Here is an 8,775-nt window from a genome sequence, read left to right on the forward strand (position 1 = left end):
GCTTTGGCAAAAGTGGCTTCAGCAGGGGAAGCTATGGACGAGTATGAAAAAGTCCAATACATGCCCAGCATAGATCTTCCAGAGATACAGCAGGTTGAAGGTGAAGAAAATTGGATGACTCCAATAGAAATTTATCTCAAAGATGGTAGACTTCCGGAGGACAAGGATGAGGCCAAAAGAATTAGGATTAAAGCTGCTAAGTACGTCCTCATAGATGAGGTACTATATAAAAGGGGCTTCTCTCAACCTTACTTAAGGTGCTTAGCTACAGACGAATCAAACTATAGGTTGAAGGAAGTTCATGAAGGAGCATATGGAAACCACTCAGGAGCAAGAGCACTAGTCCATAAAGTCGTCTGTGCAAGTTACTACTGGCCAACTATTCAAGCAGATGCAAAGGCTTACGTCAAGGTGTGTGACCAATGTCAACGCTTCAGCAACGTTCCCAGGCAGCCATCAGAGGATCTCACCCCAATGATGGCCCTATGGCCCTTTGCACAATGGGGATTGGATATCTTTGGTCCATTTCCACTTGGAACCAGACAGATGAAGTTTTTAGTAGTAGGGATTGATTACTTCACTAAGTGGGTGGAAGCAAAACCCCTAGAAAAAATCACACAGCAAAATGTCAAAAACTTCGTCTGGAAAAACATTGTATGCCGGTTTGGGATACCTAAGGTATTGATATTAGACAATGGACGGCAATTTGACAACACGCTTTTCAGAGACTTCTGCGAGCACTTTGGAATCAAGAATCATTATTCCTCACCCTCCCACCCACAGATAAATGGTGAAGCAGAAGTAACAAACCGATCATTGTTGAAAATCATCAAGACTCGGCTTGAGGGGGCAAAGGGAGTATGGCCAGACGAGCTACTAGGAGTTTTATGGGCTTACAGGATGACTGTGAGGACCCCCACAGGGAAAACTCCTTTCGAACTAGCTTATGGAAGTGAAACACTAATACTTGCAGAAGTGCATATGGCAAACCATAGGGTGATGAAGTATCAGGACGAGGATAATGAGGAGCAACTTCGCCTCAACCTTGATCTAATAGACAAGGTAAGGATGGACGTAAAGCAAAGGACAATGAGGTATAAAAACCTCATGGCTCGATAATATGATGCAATGGTCAAACCCAGGCACTTCAACATTGGAGACCTCATCCTAAAAAGGGTTTCTTTGACAACCAAAAATCCATCCCATGGGAAACTGGGACCTAATTAGGAAGGACCCTACAGGGTTATTAATTGCAAAAGGCAAGGATCATATTACTTGGAAGCCCTGGATGGGAGAAAGCTAAAGCACCCCTGGAATGTTGAGCATTTAAGAAGATATTATCAGTAAGGGGTTAGCCTGGACGAGCATCATGGATGAAATCATCCTAGACGTTGTCACTCTGGATGAAATAAAGTTTGTTGCTTTTTGTTACATGTGTTTTTTATTAGCACTATGTGTTGTATTTTAATTCCCTAAAGGTGTATTAGTTTTTAAACTATGAACTAAGGACGAAGTCATGAACTTGGTCTATTTTGTTTTAATTTCCCTAAAAGGCATTAGCTTTCAAAGCATGTGTCGTGCTTGTGGATGATGTTCATATTACGTGTATGTAGTTTGGGTTCCCAATATATATATGATGTATGTATTGATGTATGAATCTAATTTTTGTAAATTGATCCATGAGGAGGCCAAGGCCCAAGACGAGTAAAATCTCTAGACGCAAAGATGTAACGTCTATAAGTTTTCCCTAAAAAAAGGATAAAGCAAAGAAATGTAAACCTAAGGTATATTCGTTTGACTAATGGACGAGGTAAAACCTAAAGCTTACCCAGATGATGGATGAGAATTGCATGCACATAAAAAAAATCAAAATTCAAACTAGCTAGAACAATCCACTTTATGGACAAGTAAATGCTGGAAATGTCTCACATAAAGACACGCAAATTGTCCAAATTATGGACGAAAAGTAAAACAAGCTAAGTCTCTAGACAAGGAAAATTAGAAGAAGAAATGCCATTCACAAGATGAGTTATACTCGTAAAATTTAAAGGATGGTGAAAAATGTTGAACATAAGGAAATTCTTAACATGGACGAGCCAAGTGCCTTCATGAGTGGACAAACCACACTTAAAATCAATAATGGATGATGTAAATAAAGAAATATTCGTTCATACAATAACATGTTCAATAGTAAATAAAAAAGTGATGGAAATAAACATTTATTCATAAAAGTTTAAAAAAGGGTAGACGACCACTGTCCAAAAACCCTTATAAAGTAAAGCCTAAAAGGCAACTGTATGGAAGAGACTAAAGGGTGCGAAGGGAAACTGGGTTGAAGAGTTGCCAAACGTTTTGTGGGCATATCAAACGACCCTTAGAAGGTCGACAGGCGAGACGCCCTTCTCCATGACCTACGGTACCGAAGCAGTTATACTAGTTGAGTTAGTTTGTCAAGCTCAAGGGTTACAGGCTTTATGCAGGCCATAATGATGAGTGTATGATCGGGAATCTGGAGGCCTTGGAAGAGCGAAGAGATATGGCATCCATGTGGCTTGCTAATTATCAGCAAAAGTTGGCTCAAGTATACAACAAAAAGGTGAGGCCTCGGGACTTTGTGCTAGAAGACCTCGTTTTGCAAAAAGCTATTGGGAGTATGAAAGATCAAAATGCTAGAAAACTGGCCCTAAATTAGGAAGGACCCTACTGAGTGACAGCTACAGCCGAAGCAGGAGCCTATTACTTGGAAGACTTGGAAGAAAGACCTTTGCCCCGACCATGGAACGTCTATAATCTAAAGAAATACTATCAGTGAATGCAATGTACTGTATGTAATGCGTGTATAAATTTGTAAGTTGACCAAAACCGTGGAAGTAGATGAATTTCAGTTAACTGATCTTATGTAAGTATGAATGAACAATGAAGCATCTGTGCATGTCTTTAATACATAGTCTTAAGGACAGAAGTCTGGCCTCGGCTTGACTCCAGTCACCGACCAGGTGGGAACCTTAACATTTATCCTTAAGGACAGAAGTCTAGCCTCGGCCTGACTCCGGTCACTGACTAAGTGGAAACCTTAATGTTTATAAGTAAGGTCGAGGCCAGATAGAAAAATTAATATTTATTCATAAGGACAGAAATCTAGCCTCGGCTTGACTCTGGTCACCCACTAGATGGAAACCTTAATATCTCCCTAGAAATAAAAACGTGGCTTTGACCTAATTCTAGTCACCGGCCATGTAGAAACTTTGATAACTTTGCTCGATTCTGAATACAGGTTATGGCATAAACTCATTCTTCAATTATCGAATATCCCTACTTTTGATTAATGATCGAGGAACACCCCTACGTTTAAACATATCCTTGATATTAACTAATAAAGACACATGAGGGCAGTGTATCGTGACTGTTGAAATTATGTACGACGTACCAGATATGGGTGTGCATGGGTTGGGTTGAGAGGATTTTTTTACCCAACTTACCATGGTGGGTCATAACAAATTCAACCTAACCCAACCCATCACATAAGTCCAACCCAACCCACATGGGTTGGGTTGGACAAATTATTATTATTATTATTATTAAATTGAGTAGAAAAAAAATATAAATATTAATATATTAATGTGGGTTGGGTTGGACAAATTTTTATTATTATTATTATTAAATTGAGTAGAAAAAAATATAAATATTAATATATTAAAAAAACTCAAAAAATTAGTATCAATGTAACTCCTTAAAGGCAAACAACAATAATGACTAAACAACAATAGTAATTTACTAGGGTTTGTGTGAACTAATTGACTTTTATATAGGATAAGAAAAGCTTGTTATTTTAAAAATTTTATTACTTATATAATATTATATATATATATATATTAAATATATGGGTGGGTCGGGTTGGGTTTGGCTGGTTTAAAATTTTGTGACCCAAACCCAACCTGACCTGTTATCAAAAAAATTTTTGTAACCCAACCCAACCTACCAAGGCCTAAAAATCGACCCAACTTGGCGGGTTGGGTTGGGTCGAGTCGGTTTTGGCGGGTTAGTGGGTTGGTTTTACACCCCTAGTACCAGGCAATAACACTTGTGTATTTTTTAACATTAATATCAAACTGCGGATGCTGCAACCAAACGCCTAAATTATCTGTTACGTTACCGAGCAATAACACTTGTGTATTTTTTAACATTAATATCAAATCGTGGATACTGCAACCAAACGCCTAAATTATCTGTTGCATTATCAAAAAATAACACTTAAGCAATATTCGGTATGAACGTCAAAGTGTTAATATTGTTACCGAGTTAGTAAAAGCTGGATGAAAATAAGTGGAGGGCATTATCCCTTCTCATACAATCATATATGGATAAGGAGAAAGTTAAAACCATCAGTCTCATATAAATTTAGAAAATGAAAACCAGTTTAATACACGGGTACTAACCCACTTAGGGAAAAACATAGAATTTCAAAAAAAAAAAAAAGGAGAAAAAGAACATAAAATAACAGAGTATAGATATTTTTAAGAAGTTTAGACTTCAGGGGTACTAGTGGTCAGAGGAGTCGATGAGGGGCTTTTTGGCTGGCTGGAGGATTAATGGGCGAAGGATCCGAGGTAACTACGGGCTGCGCGACGTCCGGGCTTAGTATGGTGGTGTTGGCTCTTGAATTGTCCTCATCGAGCACCAGTACATAGGAGTCAATCTACTTTGATAGCTCCTTGGACTCCGAACACTTCGAACCCTCCTCTTCATCGCTATTGACTTCACCTTGCCCTTCAGCTTGGGTTTCCACTACAGGATATTCTGGTAACGAGACTTGATCAGCGCTCCTGAAGGGGGAGTCCTCTGGAAGACCAATAGCGTTGACTGCAGCCATCTAACCCTCCATGAACCCAAACTTCTAGGCTTGAGAGATCATGGGTCCAACAGAGTTTTTGACGTCCCTGAAACCCTTGTTGTAGTAGGTCTGCTTCTGAGTCTTCTTTGCGCTTTTGAAGTTGGTAAGTTCCTTGTCCCAGGCAGAGAGGATGCTGGCTGTCTCCGTAACCTTAAGCTCGATCTCCCCGAGCCTACCTTGAAGATTACTGGCTTTCTGCTCGGCTAGTTCTAGCGACTTCTTGGTAGTGGTCGCCCGCCTCTCCATCACATTAAGCCCTAAAGTCTTCTCTTGCAGGCTGGCCTCGGCTACTTACTTAAAGGCTTTTTCTTTGTCTATTTCTTCCTGTGCCTCCTTCAGCCAACTCTCCACCACATGGATCAGTTGGGTAGCCTAAATAGACAGGAAAGTAAAATGGGGTTATTCGAGCCCGATTGGTAACACTTGTAAATTGAGAGATTCGAAAAGAAAAAAAGAGAGGTCGAGGCAACAAAACGGTAAAAGCTTGGATAAAAAAAAAAAAAAAAAAAAAAAAAAAAAAAAAAAAAAAAAAAACTTACTACTATAGTGTGCCACTTCAAATTGAGCACCAAGTCCTCGTCTCGGTAGCTTGAGTAATGCTCTATATCAACGGGAAGTAGTAAGGCCTGCCCGAGGTTGTCCGATACATAGCCTCCCTCTCCGCTCCTCCATGTCCGTAGGTAGGAGTTTGAAGGCAGGACCTTATCCCCTAAGTGGAAGGTACACTCCCACCCGGCGGCAGAGTCAGAGGAAGAATCCGCTACTTGAGAGCCAATTATAACCAATTGGCTCACAGGTTATGTCTCTTGGGGGGTCTTACCGATCGGCTGAGTGGACGCCCAACCCAAAGCTTGATTGAGGGAGTGGACAGCAAGGGGGGTGCCGTCCCCGACCGCAGCATCGTCGGTACCCTTCTGCCGCTTCCACCGTTGTTGGGAAGCAGGGGGCATAATTTATTGGGGGTTGGCCCAAACGACAGCCTAACCTCCCAAGACTTACGCGGCTGGAAACCAACAGTCCAAGGCCATGGATCATTTTTGAACCATTTCTTCTGCCGGGTTGGGAAGGATGGGCTCTTCAGGATGCCTATCCTCGGCAACTAGACCTTCTTTGTTAGGGTCTCTTAAGATGGGGGCCTCTACAAGAATGTGTACCACCTGACCTTGGAAAACGTTATCCCACGAACCGTTTTGTATAGGTTCAAGGGAGTTGTGTCTTACCAATCGGGGACCTAAGTGCCTAGCTTCCCCGGAAGTAAGCCTTAGTGGCAAGAACCTAGGTAGCTGAACGTCCAGATATGACAACAATGGGCTCCCGACTGTCGGAGCCCTCGACAAATCTTGGTAGCTTGTCTAGGAGGGCACACAACCTAGGATCAGGTGAGAAGCCCTTAGCTACCCGTTGAAGTGCACAAATATCTCTAAGCGAAGGATAAAGTTGAGCTCCCGGACGCACATAATGCTTATATCCGACCTAAACTTCTTGGAAACTGCAATCGAGAGGGGGGGTACAAATTAGCAAGATACTGAGAAAGTAGAAAATAAAAAATAATAATAATAGTAATAGTAATAAATGACAATGAGCACACTAATGAGTCAAAAAGGGGAAGGGAGACATAATTTGTTCAATGATTGGGAGAAGAGAGTACCAACCTATCTCACAAGGTGAGGTCGGGCATGTCAGCTCACCATTCAGCTAGTTACCGCTCACTCTCACATACGCCCACACCGAGTTCCTATTGGAATCGGGGAGGTAGGATATCAACCTAACCATTGTGTTTTGGGTCTAAAGGTAATACCCAAACTTTAGACTCCCTTGAATGGCGTACAAGAAATTGATGTCATAATGGGTAAGGCTCAGGCTATACAAACGGTTGAGACGCCCCACATAACTGACTACCCTATAAAAGTTGGGTAAGTATTGGTCGGGACTAAGGCCGTAAAAATTAAGGGTCCTAAGTAGTAAGGGGTCTACTGGGAACCTAACCCTGCCCTCCAAAATGGACATTAAAGGAAAAATAATACATGGGGGAGCCTCTGGTCTTCTATGTCTCCCTCATGATAATACGAAATTTCAATATCATGAGGGATATTGTATTTAACTCTAAAAGATTTTACGTTTTCCCTAGTTTTCAAAAGTTAAGCAAAAGGTATATTGTTGAATCTAACTAAGTTAATAGGAGATAGTTGAAGGGAAGAAGACTTACATAGTGATTTCTTGTAGAGAAGGGTGATCTTGTAGGGAGGGTAAGGGCTCGGGAACAAAAGGAAGGCAATGTTTAGAACTTAGCGAAAACTAAAGAAAACGAAAAACATAGATTATGGGTGGTATTTATAGAAACAAGAGTCATTAATTGTAACTGCCCAACTGCAATTAATACGTATCATCATTTTGCTTCAAGCGTGCCTCGGTAAACGAAGCATCAGGCTGTTTGGACAGTCTAATATCTTAGATTTTGCCACGTATTTAAGCAGGCTATCTTGCCCGTTCATTAAAAGATGGACTGTTGGCCTTCTGGAGACGTAACTGTCGTTCCTCTTGGATGGGGAAGGAGCGAATGCCCTAACTGTGGGGTAACAGAACCTCGATCCTATCTCCACTTTGCAGAAACAGGATCGTAGGGGGGGGGTTATTATAGGTGAGTTAGGCCTGGGCGACCATGTCAACCCACTTGATCAAAACCCAATACAAAGCCCAAGATCCATCGGATGAATTAGACTTGGTGCGTAGGGAGACAGTTAGCCTTGGGCCTTATCATAATAGGCCTAGTTCCGAGTTCGGGACTGTGGCTGAAGGAACAATAACTTGAGGGACTCCTAAGTGGTTGGTTAAACACTGACTGATAATGAAGGTAGTCAAGGTGAAACACGAACCAAGCGAGACAGGTAGCTGAGGACTGATAGTGCCATTGGGGAACCACCCACGAACACAATTTGGCGTTTGGAACAAGTTCTATAGGAATCCTCTAAAGTCGTGAGGATCCCTTGGGATTCTAAAGGACATAGGAATATGTGTATGAAGTGGGGAGATAATGATGAAGACCCTACTAATGAAAGGTTATAATAAGGGGAAGAAGGTGGAGGCTTAGGGGCTGGAAAAGCTAGGGAGTGAAAGAGCAATAGAGAGAAAAACACAAGGAAATACAAAGGGATTTAAAAGGAACCAAGGGAAGTTTGAGGCCTCATCTGTAGGATTGAGCCTTGACCCACATATAAATAGATTGTGAGCTAAAATCAGTATTCGATGACCACAATATATATTTATTTTGTTAAGACTTACTTTGGATTTAATGTTTGTTTTTCTAACTAATGCGCCAAGACATGTAAGTATGAATGTCATATTTTGAGTTTTTTTTTTTTAATTTTTTTTTTAATTTTTTTTTTATTGCAAATCAATATGATTGTTTTATTTGCCCCCCAAAGAAAAAATTCCTAACTCCGCCTTTGCATGCAATTCAATGGTTAACTTTTTACAATATATAGTCATATTAATTTTAATAGTAAGATAAAGTTGTAGACTTAGGCTAAGAATAAGTTTATAGCCAAATTTTGTCTTTTATATATATATATATATATAAAAGATAATTTAGGCTAGCATCTAGTTTTAGATTCAAGGTAAATTCTTGTAAAATTTGATTAAAATCAATCATAGATAATTTTTGAGATTTAAAGAAGTTAAAAAAAATATCATGCCCTTTCTTTTATTTTTATATTTTAATAATACTTAGCGTAAGAGGACAAAAACGAGCTAAGGGTAATTGAGTAATTGTATGGGTAAGGTAGTGTGGGTAAAAAGATGGAAGCTCTAACTGAAGCTCGATATCATTGTTTCCTATATAGATAGAGCTCGTTACTGCACTAGGATATGAATGATTTTTTCATTAT

The sequence above is a fragment of the Quercus robur genome, chromosome 6 (genome assembly GCF_932294415.1).
Source record: "Quercus robur chromosome 6, dhQueRobu3.1, whole genome shotgun sequence".
Classification (NCBI taxonomy): domain Eukaryota; kingdom Viridiplantae; phylum Streptophyta; class Magnoliopsida; order Fagales; family Fagaceae; genus Quercus; species Quercus robur.